Source organism: Kogia breviceps, chromosome 14 (assembly GCF_026419965.1).
Source record: "Kogia breviceps isolate mKogBre1 chromosome 14, mKogBre1 haplotype 1, whole genome shotgun sequence".
Lineage (NCBI taxonomy): Eukaryota > Metazoa > Chordata > Mammalia > Artiodactyla > Physeteridae > Kogia > Kogia breviceps.
This window is the reverse complement of record NC_081323.1, coordinates 19,595,738-19,616,584: the sequence shown is the minus strand read 5'-3', so window position 1 is coordinate 19,616,584 and position 20,847 is coordinate 19,595,738.

Sequence of the window (20,847 nt, the reverse complement as noted above, 5' to 3'; positions counted from 1 at the left end):
CGAGGGCAGACGCTGAGACTTAATTATTTTTGTATCTCTATCACTGCAAAGAGAAGACCAAACACAAATAGGTTTATTTGAATAGCAGGACATATATTTATATAATGCAGCATATATACATGAAAAGATGCCAATATTATTAGTTTATTAGGAAAATACAAATTAAAACCACAATGAGATACCCACTAGAACAGCTTAAATGAAAAAAATACTGACATTATCCAGTGCTGGCAATTTTACAGAGTAACTGGAACTCTTGTGAATTGCTAACAGAAATGCAAAATAATCCAGCCATTTTGGAAAACACTGTGACAGCTTTTTTTTATGAAGTTAAACATATACTTATCATATGACCCAGCAATTTCTCTCCTAGATATTTACCTAAGAGAAATAAAAATTTATTCTTATATATATTAAAAACAACTTCAAATATTACAATGCTTTCATTCAGAATCATCAAAAACTAGAAACAACCCACAAGTCTTTCAACTGCAGAATTGATAAACTGTTGTACATTCATACAGTGACATACTCTTCAGTAATAAAAAAGAAGCTAACAGCTAATACATGCAACAACTGATCTCAGTGCATGATGCTGTGTGAAAGAAGTCACATTCAAACAGCTTCATACTCCATGATTTTTTTTAGATGATGCTATGAACTGAATGTGTCCCTCCAAACGCATACGCTGAAGCTTAATAATCCCCTGTATAACAAAATAAATAATTTTTATTCTATGTAATACTATACTTTAATAAAAAACAATGTGAAGAAAGAGGGCATTTTAGAAATAGAGCAACCTCAATGTCCTCATTAGTGGTCCATAGGGAACGCACCCAACCGACATCCACACTTGTCCAGAATTATCAAACAAGTATATACCCAGAACATGAACCCAAATGTGGACAACGTAATGATATTTGGAGGTGGAGCCTTTGGAAAGAGATTAGGTAAAGATGGAGCCCTCATGTGTGAGATTAGTGCCCTTAAAAAAAGAGACCCCAGAGAGTCCTCTCACCCCTTCCACTATGGGAGGACACAGCAAGAAGACATTTGTTGGCTGTCTACAAACCCCACCAAGCACTGAATCTGCCAGCACCTTCATCATGATTCCTTAGATTTCAGAACTGTGAGAAATAAATTTCTATTTTGTATAAACCCTCCAGTGTATGGTATATTTGTTATAATATCCTTAACAGACTAAGACAGATGATATATTCTGTAAAAACTAGAGGAACAGAAAACAGATCAGAAACTGTGGAGTTGGAGGTGGGCAGAGGGTTTTTCTGGGGGTTGTTGATAATGATCTATATCTTGATTTTTGTGGTCATTAAATGTTTATTTATTTTCTAAATGTCATAAACTGTGTAACAAAAAAGTGATTTTTACGGTATGTAAGATTATAATTTAATAAAGAAATAATGTGAAGAAAGAGGACATTTAACAAATAGTGCAACCTCTCTCTCATCACCAGTGGTTCAAAGGGAGGAAAGGAGAATCTCCTGCCCCCAGGTGACGTCCACAGCTCCCTACTGTAATCTAGAGGTCACCAATTTGGTGACGCCAGGATGTGACCATAACAGTCTGTCCTCAGGTCCAAAGTTGGTGGTGGACATGACCTAAACTGTTTTACAAATGTGAAGGAAGTAGAAGTGAGCTGTCCAGAGTTACCAAACAAGTTTATGCCCAGAACACAGGAACTCGAACATTTGACTGACATAAATTATACTGAGCTTTTTTACACTAATGCAACCCAATGTACCAATGGATAGAATTCAATAAAAATACCGTCTTTCAAAACACTGACATATTTAATTTTAAAACAGTTAACCAGAGTTTCCTTTGGACTCATATGGCTCCCATGTATACCTCTTGATTACAGTATTTATTAAAATGTATTTTAATTATTTGCTTTAATCTCAGTCTTCCCCACTAGGACTTTGGGTTCCTTGGGGTCAGGAATTTTAACATACTGAATTTTGCATGCCAGATACATAGTAAAGTGAATGCTCAAACATTTCTGTTAAAAGAATAAAAGGATGAAAGAGGACTCATGATTTCGACCACCATCCTCTCTCTCCTGTCATCTGCTTCTCCATAATTCATCCACTTCTACACATCTCTAAATTCTACAGACCTATCCCGAGCTGTCCTGTGTCTCTCATGACTGCAGAAATGTCCTCCTGCTGCCTGTCTGGACTCCTGCCCCTCCTACAATCCTACATCCATACACCAGAGGGATGTTTCTGAAACATCAATCAGATCCTGACACTCCCAGGCTTAAATCCACCATTGGTTTCCAATCAGGCTTAGAACCAAAGCCAGATTTCCTTAGTTGGGCTTTTAACACTCAACAATTTCTGGTCCTTTCTACCTCCCTGAACTCGTATCTAACTACTCTGTTTTTTCTCAGTGTGCTTGCAGACCACTGGTTTTCTTTCAATGCTTCAAACGTGGTTGGTACGGTCTGCCTCCTAGACTTTGTGCAAGCAGCTCTCTGACCTAGAATGCTCCTTACTCTGCCTTTTACATTATCGGTTCCTTCTCATCATGCAGATGTTTGCTTCAGTAGCTCCTCTTTGGAGAAGCCTTTCCTGACCATGCAATCTAACCTCATTCTGTACAGCATCACCCAGTTCACCTTCTCTGTAGAGCACTCATCCTATTTTTGTATGTTTGTATTGCCCGTTACATATTTGATAATAATAATTCTGGCCCCCCTCCTGGAATGTATGCTTTGAGAGAGTGAGGGCTCTACATTAACCCTCATTTCTCCCCACCAACAGCACATAGTAAATGTTTCATGAACACTGGTTGGGGGATGGATGAATGGATGGAAAGATGGATTCATGAATGAATAGCTCTTTTCACTGCAGCATGGTGGGCTCCACTATTTTCTAACAGACAGAGAATCCAATCATCTTATCCATAGTAGTGTCCCTTATTCTGTATTACACTAACAGGAGGGCCAGAGAGCCCTACTGATGCCTGGCTTTATCCGATGTGTGTTGTTTGATTAAGTTAACAAGAAGTAGAGAATCAGATGTGGTTTTCAGGAGGGGAAGGGGGAAGATTTTTTAAATGGTAGGTACAAATATGGGATATTACATTCTTTATAATTCTTACAGCGCTCCCTGATCCATAACAGCTCCTCGTTCCCTCTTAGATAGTGGTTGGAGGCATCTGTTTTTCTCTTACCCTTGTAGGACTGATTCTCACTATTTCCCCAAGGCTTCCCAGGCACAGGATCTCCATTGCCTTGGGGAAGGTCATACAGACTTTCTCCTCATAACCCCTGGCCATCCAGCCGAAGGTTATAGGTAGGCTTGGTGTGGAGCAACAGAGACAAGTCAGTGCCATCTTGTCTCCAAACTGTGATTTATCTTTCTGAGGCCTCCAGAACTTAATACGGTCTCTTTGCCTCTTTGCCCCTATCCTGTTCAAAGGTGATCATTTTCAGGGCTTAGTAGCATAAAAATCAACGTTAACAATAAGTATTTTTATTTTAAAGAATTCTGCTCTCTCGGGCTTCCCTGGTGGCGCAGTGGTTGGGAGTCCGCCTGCCAATTCAGGGGACACGGGTTCGTGCCCTGGTCCGGGAAGATCCCACATGCCGCGGAGCAGCTGGGCCCCTGAGCCATGGCCGCTGAGCCTGGACGTCCGGAGCCTGTGCTCCGCAACGGGAGAAGCCACAGCAGTGAGAGGCCCGCGTACCGCAAAAAAAAAAGAATTCTGCTCTCTCGACAACTCAGCTAAAATAAAATAAAATAAAAATACAAACAAAAATCCCCCAAACCCAAAACCCCTCATATCTAACATGAACTCCATGAACTACAAGTGTGCCTTGGCAACTTTAAAATTAGAATTTCTCCAAAGCCAAAGTCAGACTGAGCAGGTGACCAGATGCCAGAGTTTTTCAGAATGCAGTTTCTGCTGTCAGATTAACCTCACCTGCTAAAACTGGACAAGCCACTTAGTATCTCCCTTTCTCAGTTTCCATATCTATACAGTGTCACAGTCCCTCTCCCAAGCTGGTGGGGTGAGGATTCCATGAGCAAATGCATGCAAAGCACTTTGCACAGTGACACACACCAACTATGTGCTTAGAACCTGGTATATCTACTAAAAGGAATTATTACTGATTGAGTCAATTAGTTCAGATATTTTTTTAACTTTTTCTTCTCTGAAATAACAGCAACCCCACTCCCTGCTTTGAAGAATCCATTGCTGAAAATTATAATGTGCAATTTCCTTCATTAATGGTTCCATATTAATCCTGGTGTTTTTGTTTGATTGTTGTTTGTCCCCCAGAACCTGGAGATGGCAGCGTGCAGGTAGGATGGGAACACCCTTTGCCTCATCTACTGGCAGCTAGAGCGAAAGTCTAGCAGCCACTCCAAATCCATAGCTGGTAAGCATCCAGCAGCAGAGCCCTGCAGGAAGTCAACAAGTTCCTCCCACTCTTACTCCCCTCTGTTCTACATCTGGAGCTCAAAGCCAACCCCAGACTCCAGAACACCCTCATCCTACACAGTGGGTAAACTGACAGAGAGAGAAAACCACTGCTACAAAGGATGATATATTTGCTACAAACAAAAGAAGTGATTGAGTCCAAGGCAGCAACTTTTCATGGTGGTTCAAGAAATCTAATTCTAAAGAGCCCTTGGGAGGACCAATGCCTTCCTCCAGGGAAAGGATGGCAAATTGTATCATTTTGACTCACGGCCATGAATGATGTCTCTGCAGCTGTTTGAATTAATTCTGAAATACAAGCAATCTCAGTAGGAATCTGAATTTTCAGAAAACAATTCCCTGCTGAGTTGGTTCAGCTAGCTCCACCTTAGCCCTTCCACACACCTCGGCAATGAGGACATTTACAGGACAGAGTTATTTTTGCGTATTTAAGGCACTCACAGAGTCTTGGAATATACAACTCCTTCAAGGCTAACGCGTCTCTGGATTTTTCCTTCCTGCCTAAAACAAACCAGAGCTATGTAACAGTACCGTAAAACATGAGTAGGCACTGAGCACTGAGGGTCGTAGACCTGGCCCTAGTTGGATGAGGTTTCTGTTAACCACTGCTTCCCAAACTTCTTTAACTGAAGCTCCTCAAATCCAAGTCTGATTGCCTCTGACCCTGGAGTCAGTCCAAGGTGAATCGCTGGCCCATGTGTATCCACTGAACTGCCATCTTCCCTAATGTTCCCAATGGAAGTGAAGCAAATGCATCAGGTTTTCCCCTAAGTCAGGTGCTAATACACTCAAAAGTCCTCAACTGCAGACCCCTCAGTTTGGTCCCTGAACTAAGGGGTCTATCTCTTTTCCAGGATCAGGATGCTGCTCTGCCATTTTTTTCCATTTATTAAAATTGGGGTAAAATACACATCACATAATACTTTGTATCTTAGTCATGTTTAAGTATACAGTTCAGTGGTATTAAGTAAATTCATATTGTGCAACCATCACCACCAACCATCTCCAGGACTCTTTAAATCCTGCAAAATGTAAACTCGGTACCCATTAAAAAGTAAATTCCCATTCTCTCTTTCCCGCAGCCCCTGGTAACCACCATTCTACTTCTCTCCCTATGAATTTGACTACTCTAATTACCTCATATAAATGGATTCATACAGTATTTGTCTTTTTGTGACTGGCTTATTTCACTTAGCATAATGCACCCAAAGTTCATCAATGTTGTAGCATATGTCAAAATATTTTTCCTCTTTTAGGCTAATATTTCATTTTTTGTATGTACCACATTTTGTTTATCTATTCATCTGTCAATGGACACTTGGGTTGCCTCCACATTTTAGCTATTGTAAATAACACTGTAATAAACATGGGTGTACAAATATCATTTTGAGACCCTGATTTCAACTCTTTGGGGTATATATCCAGAAATGGAACTGCTCCATCATATGGTGATTCTACTTTTAATTTTTTTTGAGGAAATGCCATAATGTTTTCCACAGTGATTGTATCATTTTACATTCCCACCAAATATGTAAAAGGTTTCCAATTTCTTCACATCCTCACCAACACCGATGATTTTCTGTTTTGTTTTGTTTTATAGTGGTTATTCCAATGAGTGTAAGGTGATATGTCATTGTGGTTCTGATTTACATTTCTCTAGTGATTAGTGATGTTGAACATTTTTTAATGTGATTATTAGACATTTATATATTTCTCTGGAGACATATCTATTCAAATCCTTTGGTCATTTTTTAATTGGATTGTTCATATTTTTGTTGTTGAATTTTAGGAGTTCTCCACATATTCTGGATATGAATTCCTTACTAGATATATAAAATTTGCAAAATTTTCCCCTTCTATGGGTTGCCTTTTCACTCTGTTGATGGTGTCCTTTGATACACAAAATTTTTTATTTTTATGAACTCCAATGTGTCTATTTTTTCTTTTTTATCTGTGCCTTTGGTGTCAATTCCAGGAAATAATTGTTAAATCCAAAGTGGTGAAGATTTAATCCCATATTTTCATCTAAGAGTTTCATAGTTTTAACTCTTTCATTTAGGTCTTTGAACTGTTTTGAATTAATTTTTGTATGTGGTGTATGACAAGGGTCTTATAAGTTTTGGTATGTTTTTATTTTGTTCATCTCTAAGTACTATCTAATTTCCCTTGTGCCTTCTTCTTTGATCCATTTGCTGTTTGAGAGTGTTGTTTAATTTCCACAAGTTTGTGAATTTCCCAGTTTTTCTTCTGTTATTGATTTCTAACTTTATCCCATCGTGGTCAGAGAAGATACTTTATACAATCTCTATCTTTTTAAATATACTAAAGCTTAACTTGTGATCTAACATATGGTTTATCCCAGATAATGTCCCAAGCACAATTTCTAACTTTATCCCATCGTGGTCAGAGAAGATACTTTATACAATCTCTATCTTTTAAAATATACTAAAGCTTAACTTGTGATCTAACATATGGTTTATCCCAGATAATGTCCCAAGCACAATTAAGAAAAGGGTACATACCTTTGGGTATCTAGTTGGTTTATTGTGTTGTTCAGGCCTTCTATTTACTTATTTTTCTTCTGTTTGGTTGTTTTATGCATTATTGAGAGTGGGGTATTGAAGTCCTCAACTACTGCTGTAGAGCTGTCTATTTCTCCCTTCAATTTTTTTCAATTTTTGCCTCATATATTTTGACTATCTGTTATTAGGTGTACAAATGCTTATAACTGTTATATCTTCTACCTGTGTTGCACATTTTATTAATATTAAATGTCCTCCTTTTTCTCCTTAACCTTTTTTGATTTGAAGTCTATTTTGTCTGATATTAGTATAGCCATCCCTGCTCTGTTTTGGTTGCTATTTTCATGGAATGTCTTTTCCACCCTTTCATTTTCAACTGATTTTCAAACTATTTGTGTCTTTGGATCTAAGTGAACCTCTTGTAGACAGCAGTAGTTGGGTCACATTTGGGTTATTTTTGTTTGTTTGTTCTTTTCGTTCCATCAATCTTTGTCTTTTGACTGGAGAGTTTAATCCATTTATGTTTAAATTAATTACTGATAAGGAGAGACTTACTTATGTAATTTTGCTCTTTGTTTTCTATATACCCTGTTCCTCATTTCTAGATGCATTCTGTTCCTCATTTTCTCTCTTCTCTGGTGTTTAGTTGATTTTATTTTTTACAGTGAAATGTTTTAATTCCATTCTCATTTTTTAGTGTGTGTATTCTATAACGATTTTCCTTGTGGTTACCATGAGGAATGCATTTAACATCCTAAAGTTATAATACTCTAATTTGAATTTATATCAACTTAATTTCAGTAACATACAGACTCTGTTCCTTAGCACCCCAGTCCCCTCCCATTTCAGTTGCCAATATCACAACGTTACATCTAAAGCAAAAACTAAAGTGAAGAAGATGCTAAGAATTTCCTCCATAAGAGACATGGCACCTTTGACTCACAGCCCTGACCCCAATGACTTTGTCACCTCAACCTGTCCTTGTATCAGGACTCAAGTTATACTGTGATTTTGAGAAATAATCTAATCAAAGGACTAAGAGAACTATAGCAAAAGTGAGCCCTCCCAAATTGGTCACATAGAAGCTGCAGTCTTAGATGTTGTGTGGGTTCAAATGTCTATTCTCTAGGCAGCTCCTAAACAGCAGCAGTGTGGACAACCAACAACATGATGTCATTGCCATAACAAAACTGGAATTCTTGGGATATAGCCCAATAATTATTTTATGCCCTAGAAATGAAAACTAGAGATCTTTGATGCCTCCAGATCACCATTATTTTTCCTCTCCATTAGACTAATAAGAAGGTATCATTCATTCTGTTATAATTCTTGTGACCTTCTCATGCTGTTACTGGCACACCCTGTGCTTTACAACAACAAGAACATGAAACATCCCTTGAGTCACCCCAGGTTAAGTTTATTTGACTTTCTTTAAAAAAAAGAAAAAAGCCAGAAATGAAGTGAGGTTGTGAGCAGACGTGTTTTGCTGGCTGAGTTCAGGGAGGCAGTCTGTGGCAAGGCCAGAGATGGGTAGGGCTGGCTGCCAGCAGGAAAACACAAGTGGTAACTTCTCTCCCAGTATCTATATGAAAATGGGTTCATCTGGTCTGGCACTGAGGCTTGAAGACTCTTCTCTTTGACAGAAAATACAGGAGGCTTCTGGTACATAGCAAATCTGTGTGGGTTTGATGATTTTCCTAACCTGCTTGAGTTCACAATCTCTGGGGATTTTCCAAGGCCAGGGGATGACTCTGAGATGAAAGTTGGTTTAAGCTCAAGACAACACATTTGATTATAATGACTGCATGAAATGAAGACAGAAAGGGAAGATATCCCAGGTTTGACTGGTTATTAATACGAGTCTGTATGGAAGAGTTAGCTTGTCAAAGCAAGCCAGAATTCAGATTCCCTGGGCACCAGAAGGGAGAATACTGTATCCAGGAAGCACGTCTATATTACTCACAAAAGAGAAGTTCAAAAAGTTTGACTTAGATCTTTTCCCTCTTTAATACAGTTCCATATTACCTAAGGGAGCTTCTCCTAGAAGGTGAGGAAAAGAAAAGCATTGGGAAGGAGTACGATGAGGACAGTGATTATGAGAAAATTCAAGACAGAGGCAATTTGGGTATCTTGATGTCTCACCGGTCTTTTCCACTTAGCAGTCAGAATCTCGTACACCTGGCAGTACCAAGACTGAGAAACATACATGAAAAACTGGATGGGTTATAGTCCAATGATAAGACAAACAAAAGGTATCAGATCTGAAAAAGGGAGAGTTCAGTAGCTAGTGAACAAGAATTTAAATCTTAGGTCAAAGCTGCATGTGGGTGGCAGGACGACAAGCCATGTAAACAAGCGGGTCAACTTTTTGAATTTGCTAAATACAGGCTCTATGCCTGAAAGCCTCTGATGGTAGATCTCAAAAACAGGGCATTCTGAATTATGATTAGAACCTTACCCTGTCACAGTCAACAGACTGAGACTGAAATCTGGAAAGAGAAGATCATCGGGTTGCTTAGCGTTTGCTGCAGAACAGACCACCCCCCAAATCTCTATAACTATAAGCACTTATTATTTCTCATGCTTCACTGAGTTTTGTGAGATTCATGATCTCTGGCTGGGGGGTTCTTCTGGTTGGGGTTGGCTTGGCAGAGGCTGGGTGGTCTAGGATGGCCTCACTCACATATCTAGCTGTTGGCACAAAGTCAGCTGGGACTATAGGGTTGACTCGGCCCCATGTCTCTCAGAATCCAATAGGCTGGTTTAGGCTAATTTCCCTGTCATTGGCCACAAGATTCTCAAGGGTGGCCAGAGAATGTGCATTCCCTGTCCAAGTATCAGCTTGGGTCACATTGGCCGAATCAAGTCATGGCAACAGAGCAGACACAGTGTAGGAAGGCACTACCAAAGGCCATGGAGAGAGGGAGGGGAGTCACGTGTAGCCAATTTTACAACCAACCACAAGCGTTTTCTCCCTTCCATCCATCCTATTTGTTCCTGACAGAATCACCTCTTTTTTCCATTTACAATGACTGACTTGAAATACATCCACTAAAAAGAAATACCCCCAGTATGCATGATGAATATTCGGAGATTTTGGTGTCAGTGGTTCATAAGGTTCTCTTACATGTCAGAGGGTGAATTCAATGGAATTGGTCAGCATGTTCCTAACACTCCCCGTTTAAAGAGAAAGGGTACACCAGCTTTAGAGTTAAGTCACAGGCTCAACACTAAATGTATTTTCCATGGGGTAATTGTTGAGGCCTCTGCTTTTTTAAGAAGAATCTTTCTGGAGTCAATTTGTTCTTTTGATGGAAACTTAATCAGCTTCTTGTTTGACAAAAATGACAGACTGCATAAAAGGGAAAACAGAGTTTGGGCTTTACCAGTCCTAATCCCTATCAAACATCAGAAGAAAATAAGCACTTTCTACATAAAGTGTTCCACTTCATGTTTTAGCCTCAAATTTATCACTTAAAGAGAGAGGAAAACAACTGTTTATACTTTGAGGAAAAAAAAAAAAGAGAGAGACAGTTAACTCCTTTTCTCTGGGGTTTTTCACATCAAGTATTTTTTAAAGATCCATTTCAGTTTGGTGGGATAGAGTTATACAGAAGTAAAAGTTCAGCAGATCACTTCTCCATGGTGTGTCCTGAAGTTTCTCTGCCTTCTGACAAAGAGGCGTCTACTGGAGTCAAAGTTCACTGTCCCCCAATTCTCATCCAGACCTTGGATCCTGAACTCAAGCCCTGGCATGAGGGCTTGTTTAAGAGAGCAAGGATTTCCAATTCTATTACTAAGAAAGCACTGGATTTAGAATCGGAAGACATATTCATCTTGGCCAGATATTCAACAGCTTCATGATCTTGGAAGATAAAGTACATTCTCCATGATTCTGTTTCTGCATCTACATTACTTCTCCATTTGAAATGTGGTTGGGAGGGTTAATGTAGAAGACCAGCATCAATGTGCAAATCTGGGGTCCATAATTTAGTAAGTGCAGAGCAAATATTAACTTTACTCTATCTTCTTGCTTTCACCTCCATGCTGTTCCCATTTTCCCACTCTGGGAAAAACATAGGCTTTCATATTCTCTTTCAATGAAAATCAGTCAGTCAATCAATAGCTGTACTGTGTGTCTCTGGGATAGAAAATATGGCAGGTATTCAAAACAGAGGCAGTTTGGGACCAGTTTCATGAATTTGCTAGTGATTGGTCATAGGTATGCATGAGGCTCTGTCCCAGCCAATGAGACGGAAGGGGAAGCCCACCTGTCCATGAGGCTGTGACTAGTCAGTGGCAGAGCCTATGTTTAAGCCCCAGGAGTCCAATATCAGAATCCATGTGCTTTTCTGCTAGCCTATAACTCCTCCCTAATAAAACTAATCCATTCATTTATTGTTCAAAATATTTGTTGATTATCTATGAATGCCAAGCATCATGGTGATTATAGAAACAAAGCACAGTTGTTAGAGAATCACAGAGGAGAAGGCAGTGAATTTTGTCTTGGGGAGCAGAATCAAGTCTTGATTTCATATGGACAAGGATGTGCTGTTTTGCCTGTTAGTTGAATTCTGCCTGTTAGTTGAACTCTATGAATTGCAGTCGCTATTTTTGTTTAGTGGGTGGTGGAGGTGTGCTTTCTGATTTACCTCTCAAGTTCGGTATGAAGACTAAAGCCTAGCCACTTGTGAAAAGACCTAAACCAGAGACCAGCATGTGGTTGATACTCAATAAATGCTCATGAAAGGATTTCACAAAGGGGAAGGTCACTGCACACAGGGACATTTTCAGAGGTCTGGGAGGAGACAGAACTCAGATTGAGAACAGGAGGCAGAGAGAAGATATGGATAGTCAAAGGACAGGGCTGGAAGTATACAGCCTGGATGCAGTGGTAAGCAGCCCTGAGAAGTATTGTCTGCCTTTTAAGAGCCCTGAAGCTGAATCCTCACCCTGACACTTATGACTGTGGGCCATAGCCAAGTTGTTGAATATCTGTGAACTCAATTTCTTCATCAGTATCACAGAAATGAAAATACCTCCTTCCAAAGAGCTGTGGAGGTTAAATAAGGTCGTGCATGCAAGTACCATCTTGTTGATACTACTCAGGTGACCAATGCTCATTAAGCTGTGGCCAACATGTTTATTGACAGCAAAGAGCATAAAGAATAGGTTGGAGATGGTGAAGATGAAACATGCTTTGTAGGGCTTTAGAGTATCCATCAGAAGCCCAGGTTAACATCCATTGTCCAGCTCACCGTGGTAATTCTGATTTTTCTCATGGCTTCAACCAAGTGCTTTGGATTCCAAGTCATGGATCAAACCACCAGTGTCTCTGCCTCGATTCTCTGCCTCTGATTTGCCTGGGTCTGTTTGATGCCTGGGGTGAAATTAAGATAGCCCTTTCTTCTCATACACACAGGAAAACATGCTTTGCCAACTTGAAATAGAATCCCATCTCACATAAATTCAGCTCTGATTCAGATTAAGAAGTCACGATGCTCAGAAAATTTCCTTTAGCACTTCTTCCTTCAGTGCCCCTCAGAAAATCCTCTACCCTGGCTTGAATTCAAGGCACATCATTTCTGAACCAAGGCTGGCCTGACACTCCCAAGCACAGCCAATCACACCTGCCTCCACAGTCACCCTCCGTTCTGACACTTTCATGATGGAATGGCTTTAATTGTTTATGGGTCTGTGTCCCCATCTAGACTGAGTTCTTCAAGGAGAGCTACACTGTTTAATTCACCTATGAATTCCAAGCCTGAGTAGAGTCCATTCTTTATGGATAATGTTGGAACATATAAATTGATGAATATAAACAACAAGACCCGGAGCCCTAATTTTGGGAAACACCGCCAGGTGCAGCTGTGTTCCAGGATACAGTTCACAGGAGATGGGTTCTCTAGCAGAAGAGAGAAAGATACATATACAAGGAGATGGGAGCCCGGGAGCTGGATATCTCCACCAGATAAAGAATGGACAAAGTTTTAAAGCTTCAGGCCAACACCAGGGCAAGAAATGTTGGATCTCTCTAAAGAGTTGGGCCCCACTGTCAACTGATGAGGGACAGTGACCACCTCCCCTGTCTCCCACTCTGCTGGCTGCTCCACAAAGCACAGGGATGCCAGGTCAGCAGTCCTGGACCCAGCATGAGCAGAGGGGGTAACATGGGGATATGTGACATGAGGAACCCCAAGGGATCTACTCCTATGTTTGTGGGTGTGTCTCTGTCAGCAATCATGTTGTAAGACACAAGGGTGGGAGACAGGAGGAAACTGATGGGAGAGTTTGGGGATATGATATCAATTAACACCAGATTCTTAGGCAAGAAACACTCCATTCTAAGTGGAAACTTGTGTCATGTACCAATGAGTCAGAGTCGTTTTTGCTTCTAACAGAGAACTTGTTCCTTTAGATAAAATATCAGATCCTCACATTTTTACTTCTTCTTAGATGAGGGGAAAAAAAGAAAAAGAGGAAGGAGGGAAGGGGGAAGGGAGGAAGGAAGGAGGGAAAAGAAAGAGAGGAATGTAAGGGAAAGAAGGAGGGAGGGAAGGAAAGAAGAAAGGAAGAGTGAAAGAGTGAATTTCCATAAAGTAAGACCAGAAGAAAAGGAAGAAACCACAAGAGCCGAACCACTTTCCTCCTTTCTTTTTAATCTTAGTTTAGATGTTCTCCTGGTAAAATCATTACAAAGGCCGTTTATTTTTAAAATTGAAAGATTGGGAAGAGTCATAATGAGATATTATGTGTAAAAGTTGCACATAAATTTCCTCTTGTCATATTTTGGGCTCCGCTAACGCATCCCCTTGGCAGGACGGAGGCAAGTTGATCACTTTAGTATAGATTGTGTGTGCCTCAGAAATATTGCCCTAGGAGAGAGCTCTTGGGTGGCTGACTTGGCTGCATGCTGATTTAGAAATTAGCTGGGCTTTTATTGGCCGCACTAAATTGTTCTCAGGAAAAAAAAAAAATACATTTTTATTACAGAACAAGGGGCAGCTGATTGAAACAAGCCTGCCTTCTCCTTCGTTTTGAGCTTTGTTTTTGGTTGTTAAGTATGCTTTCTTCTCCGGGGTTCTTGCTGCTGTTTAATAGGGGCATGCAATATCCACCAGTAAAGAAATTACCTCGTTTCCCTTCGTGTCCCCAGGGAATTCCTTATCCCTTCATAATGTTCCGTTTGAGTTCTCCTGAGTGCCTGAGTGCGCAGCGTGAGGAAAACGGAGGACCCGTACGACATTCTTATTGTAAGGTTCTGGAATAAGGGGGAAATTGGAGTTGTCCTTACAGAAGGGTTAGGGTGTGAATCTGGCCACTGGCCATCGACTCCAGATCTAGAGTCATGGTAATATCACGAAGACATACAGCTGCCACGTTCCACCTGAAGAAGCTCATGGCAGGGGCTGGGCAATGGATTTGCATGTGAAGCTGAGCCAATGGGAAGTGATTCTTGGAGCAAAGAGATGAATCTTATGTCGAAAACACCCAAACCAACCCTTCCGTCGTTCCCTTCTTTTGGTGACCAGCCCGACTCCTTTCTCTGACTACCCCCTCTGATTTGTCATGGGACATCAGGTCCTTCCTCAACTGGGAAAGGCCCTGGAAGCACTGCTGTGTCCATGACTGCCCTCCCACACAACTCCCTGCTGACTTCAGACAGAGCACCTTGCGTGAATCTGCCCCTGCTTTCGGCCCCATCACCCTCCAGAAGAAATATTATATCCGTATAGATGGGAACAACTAAGTGATTTCTGTAAACTTTCTCCAGATTAGTTTCGTTCATTGAAAGCTCAAAGCCAAAACCACAATTGTATCCAAAGTAAACTGAGTAGAGTAACAGAGTAATCAGGGTGCTTGAGGAATGGATTGCTTGGCCAACAGAGCCACCTTAACAAGCCTTCAAAAGTGGTTCTTGATCTTATTTTCCAAAATAATTCTAAAATGCATAATTGTACTTCCCTGTATTAATGCACGGTAGGATGGAGCAGTTAAGATCTGGGACTCAGGGTTAGTCAGAACTGAGCATGACATATGTATCCTGTCACTTTCCAGATTTGAGTCCTTGGGAAAATCACATACATCATTTACTGATCCTGTTTCCTCATTTATATGATGGGGATAATCACAGCCTTATCAGGGAGGATTAAATATATATATATATATATTTGCACATATATGTTACATATATACATGTATATGTACATTAAAGATATGTATATATATGTACATCTGCACACATATATATGTAATGTATATACACGTGTATGTATATATATGACAACAGCTGTTGCTTAATGAGTTCTTACTGGTAAGTACCAGGAATGGTATTTACTGTTTTACAATATATATATATATGTGTGTGTGTGTGTGTGTGTGTGTGTGTGTATTTAAAATTGGATTGGCCAAAAAGTTCATTCGGTTTTTTTCCATAAGCTCTTATGGAAAAACCCAAACTAACTTTTTAGCCAACCCAATACATATATATGTAAATATATATGTGTGTCTGTGTGTATGTATATGCATGTGTGGCTGTGCATATGTATATATCACATATATAAATTTACATATAATACATATATTTGTATATAATATGCACAGTACATATGAATACATTATCTACATATATGTAGATAGTGTATAAATAATATATAATATATACATATATGTATAATATATATAATTTTTTATATATACACACACTCACATATATATAATATATATAAAACCATAAGTACCATGCCTGGTTCTTACCAGTAAGAACTCATTAAATGATAGCTATTATCATTGTTCACCATCTCCTTAGCTGAAAGGTAGATGTATTTCCCCCACAAGCTAAATTCTGCTACAGAGCCAAGTCTCACAAGAAGTTAGTGGTTGAGCTAAGACAGAAAACATAATTTCGATTACTTATCCTCTTCCAATAAACTTCAGACCACACTGCCTCCTATTTAAATTAATTTCTGTTCCCTTTGGGTGGAGATTTAAATGCGCCATGCATCCCTGAGCCACCGGACCCCAAGTCCCATCACTGATTTTTCCTTAGGGAAGCCACAACGGCTTGGGGTAATTAATCCACTACAGGCTCCCCTACCAAGACTGGGAAGGAAACACCAAATTCTACTTGGTTGCTTTCTAATTAGTAACAGAGAGCAGGAGTGAGGGAGAGAGAGACAGACTAAGGACAGAAAGGGGCTGAGCTAAGTGGGGTGTGGTTCACATGTGTTCACAATCATGACCACACAATGAAAATGTTTTCTTTCTGGGGCAATCAGACAAAATCTTGGAAAAATGGCCTTTTTTTTCCCTCCTGTATGTACGATAACAATATCCCAAATTTGAAACTTTTCCCCCCAATCTTGGCACAGTTTGGCTTCCAAAAGATTTGGTAAACTTCCAAGCTCTGATGGTCTGTGCATGACCCTTTTCTCCAAGGACTAAGGCATTCATTTCATAATAATAATAAGCAAACGTGTATATGATGCATATCATGTGCTCTGTTCTAAGTGCTTTCCATAGATCGACTAAAATTCTACTCCCTTTACTAGTCCTACAGTTCAGCACTGTTATTATCTCCACTCAACAGGTGGAAAAGCTGAGGCACAAAGAGGTTTAGTAACTTGTCCAAGGTTAATCAGCTAGTACAGGGCAGAGGCAGAATTCACAATCAGCTCTTCTAGATACCAAGTCTGTGCTCATCACCATTGCGCACCCTTCTGCCATGCAGCTTCCGTAGTGGAGGAGTTAAGACAGACCCAGAGGCACAGGACCTAATGGAGGAGTTAAAGAAGAGAAACAAAAACCAAGATGAGGACTCTTAGGAAAGGAGGCCAAACCACCAGGCAACAGGGCAGCAGCCCCTCTTTTGCACTGGGCTCTGCCTTTCTGGCTCTGCTCTTTTCCAGAACAAGTGTCACCATCACCCTCGTTCATTCTGCTTCCTTCGGCCTTTCACTTTGATTGACATCCCAATTCCATCTCTTACACTCTTGACCTTGAATTCCATGTCTAGCCTGGGCTTCCTCCAGGTCCTGATTGCCACATCTCCATCCCTGGCCAAGTACCCCGATCCTGGCTCCTAACTGCTCCCTTTGCTTAACTGCCTGGTTTAATGTTCAGACCCTGAACTGGCCCCAGGCTCTGATTAATTGCAGCCTAGGACTCGGCAGCAGGGGGCTAAATCCCTTCCCAGCCACTAGAGTAGCCAGACTTGACCCCTGTCAGCTAAGCAATGGGGGAATGCCACACCCACCTGTTGAATACAGAGGCTGCCGTAAAACAAACTTCATGAGTTGGTGTGTATGTCACAGACACGGCTCTGCCAGCAGGAAGGCCCTCAGGGGCTGGCTGCCATCTGCGAAAAGGTCAGCATGGATGTATAGATAGATGGATGCATGGTCTCTGACCTCCCTTGATTCCTTCCAGGGTTAGAATTCTTGGAGAGTGATGTTCAGGACCCTGGGGAAACCACTATTCCAGGAACAGCTGGCCGAGCTGACATTGTTCGAGCATTTGATGGCTTTCAGGGGCAGAGATTAAGTTTAGGTCGAGAAGAGAAGCACAGGTCTAGGATACAGAGCAGTGATTCAAAGATAATGGGTCTGAGCTGACTAGGGAGAAGGAAACAAAGTATTTAATCTGGGAGGGAGAGATATAGATGGTAGATACTATTCTAGTATGTGGTTCCCAATAAATGCACACAGTTCACCTCAGAAGCCTGATCTTTCCTGTAAGAGTAGAGGGTATTGGGGAATGTATTAATCTCTCAGAGCAGCAGGGAGCAGGGGCCTCACTCCCTGGATTCTCTAGGCACATATTTGGGTGTAAACGCCTTTGAAGTGACATGGAGAGAGCACAGAGGGAGAGAAGGTATACATCTTTTCTGTGCTTGTATATGCTGACCGTCTGCTCTATGTGTTCAGCTGCTTTGGATGTATTCATTGGCTTCCTAGATGGGGCTACTGAAAATCACATACATATATATATCTGTCTATATTCTGAATCATTCAATAAAACATCAGGTTGTTCAATTTCACTACTACCCTATGAAGTTATGGTTACTGTGATTATCATTATCCAGTTTTACACAGGAGGGAATTGGAGCATACGTAGTTAAATGTCCCATCTGAGGTCAGTGGCAGAGCCAATATGTAAACCTCGTCTGGGCTCTTGGTGCTGTGCTATGCTGCCATCGTGATAGCCAGGACAGTCACTGCCTTTCACACTTCCAAATCCTGTGGCTTATTCGCTAGTAGTCCAGTGGAAGCCTATATATGAGGAGCCCTACCCAATGAGACAGTGATGGACAGCTAGCCCACCAAGATCAACCATGTGCTCTCTCCTGGAATTCAGAATTGATCCACGAGTGAGCAAATGATAAGGGATGTGATGTAGTGTTAGTGTGAGTGTTGACATCCAGGTCGTACACAGCCATGTGTGCCCCCATATTCCTGGAGAAGAGGCAGCCGTGAGCTTGCCCAAAAGAACAAAAGCGTGGGTGCACTCCCAGGGCAGAACAGAGGCCGAAGGCATCTTGTGGCACCCAGGAGATAAAGGCAGTAGCTTCACTCCCTGATTCGAAATCTGAGAGCTCTCTGGTCTGGCCAAAAGTTGCTTCCTGTATTTGGATTGTCACTTAATTGATCATGTAAGCAATTAATAATATTGATGAATTAAAGCAATCTTTGGCTAAGAGGTGAACTACTTTACAAATGGAGATTGTTCCCAAACTAACAGTACTATCTGAGATTGAAATTATTGACAAATAATAATGATAATAATGGTTTCTTAAATGTTTACCGGGTAACAAGCACTGGGCTAATACTTTACATGTATTATTTCAGTTAATTCTCAAGATAGTCCTATAAAGTAATTAGTATTAGAAATCCTATTTTTGAAAAGAGGACATTGGGATCAACAGAGGTTAAGGAATTCATTTCTTCATTTCACAAATATTTATTGTGTGCTATGTGTCAGTCACTCTTCCAGGACTTGGAATATATCAACAAACAAAACAGGTCAAGATCCCTCAGTCCTCATGGAGATTATGTTCTACTGGGGTAATCAGAAAACAAACAATAACCATAACAAATAAGTTAACTTTTTTAGGATATTAGATAGTGAAAAGTTCTATGGAAATTAAATGAGATCTGGAGTGTCAGGATGGATGTGGGTGGTGGCTTGCAATTTCAAACAGCCAGATTAAGCTACACTTCATTAAGAGAGTGATACTTGACCAGAGGCTTAAAGGAGGTGAAGGAAAGGTAGATACCATATAGTTATCTTGGAGAAGAGTTTTCCAGGCAGAGGGAACAGCAAATGCAAAGGCTCTGAGGCAGAGGATCAACAGCACACAGGCCGATGTGGATGGAATAGAAGGGAAGATAGAAAGTGATAGGAAAGGGAGGGAGGCCAGAGAAACAATGGGGCCAGATCTCAGGACCTTGAAGGCTATCATAAGGACTTTTTATTCTGAGTGAAATGGTGACCTATCAGCGAGTTTTGATCATACGAGTGACTTCATCTGACTTACTTTCTGAAAGGACTACTCTGACCACTGTTACAAAAAGAGTCAAGACCCTAATCTTTAAGGACATAAAAGTAAGTGGCAGATCCAGAATTCAAGCTTATTTTACTCCTAAGCATTACACTCTATTTCCTCTTTGGTTATAAATGTTCTAAAGCTATGAAGGGCTGTTTCAAATTAATTTTCCCTCGCTATGTTCTAGTATCTTTCTGTCTTTGCACCAACACAAGAAACACCTGCAGACTTTCTACCCCACTGAACCGTCATCAGAATATCAGTTAATATTGATTACTATTTGCCTGGTACTGAGCTAAGTTTATAAATACATTGTCTCATTCGATCCCTACATAAAAACTGTGAGGCAGTGATACAATTGTGGTGCTGCTGTGCAGATGAGGACCTGAATCCTGGAGAGTTTCTTTGCTCACCCTGGCTCCCAGGGAACTCCCCTGCTTTAAAGATTTCCCAGAAGACCTGCCTTGGGATAGGAATGGCCTTTCAAGCAACTTGTCACTGAGAAGTCTGCCAGCTTCTTAAGACCAGGAATCAAGTCATATGCTTCTCTTTATTAATCTCTGTTCCCAGGACAGTATCCTTCACATGGAAGAAGTCTAATATATTTATTTGGGATGAATGACTTAGGTTAACAACAACTTTTAGGTTAGTTAAAATAGATCTTAGAAACACCAAGTATTTCCTTAGAAGGTAATTTATATATTTATATTATATATAATTCCATTATAAGCCACAGAGGAATGCATTCAATATGGAGTCCTTGGAAAATATGGGTTAATGAAATATTGAGTGGGTAATGAATTTACATTTGCTGACCCATTTATTCATATTAGGGGGCCACTCTACCCTGTAGCACACTCTGCCTCTCCCTTCCGTTATGAACCCAATCTGGGTCTCATTTTCATCACTTGTAAAATGGCACTGCTACTAAGGTGGCTGTAATCGTTATGTGATCTAATGTGTACAAAATATTTGCACAACAGCTGGTCTATAATAGCTGCTCAAGAAATGTTACCTTTTATTCCAGTATATGCTTAGAATTCCTTTCCTCATCCTAGGGATGCTTGGGTGGATCTGAGTCAGACAGAACTAAAATCTGCTGGGAGACAGATAATCTACTACTGCTTAGGCCTTCAGAAATATGTGCTGTAAAAACAGTGGTATATTGGTGAATATTTAACAACTGGCCTTTTAAAACAAAACGAAAACAAAAACATCAGTGTAGCATTTGTCAATTTCCATGGTGTAAATTCTCCCACCCTGGCTGATTTCAAGTTATCGAGGTGATGTCACTCAACATGGAATTAG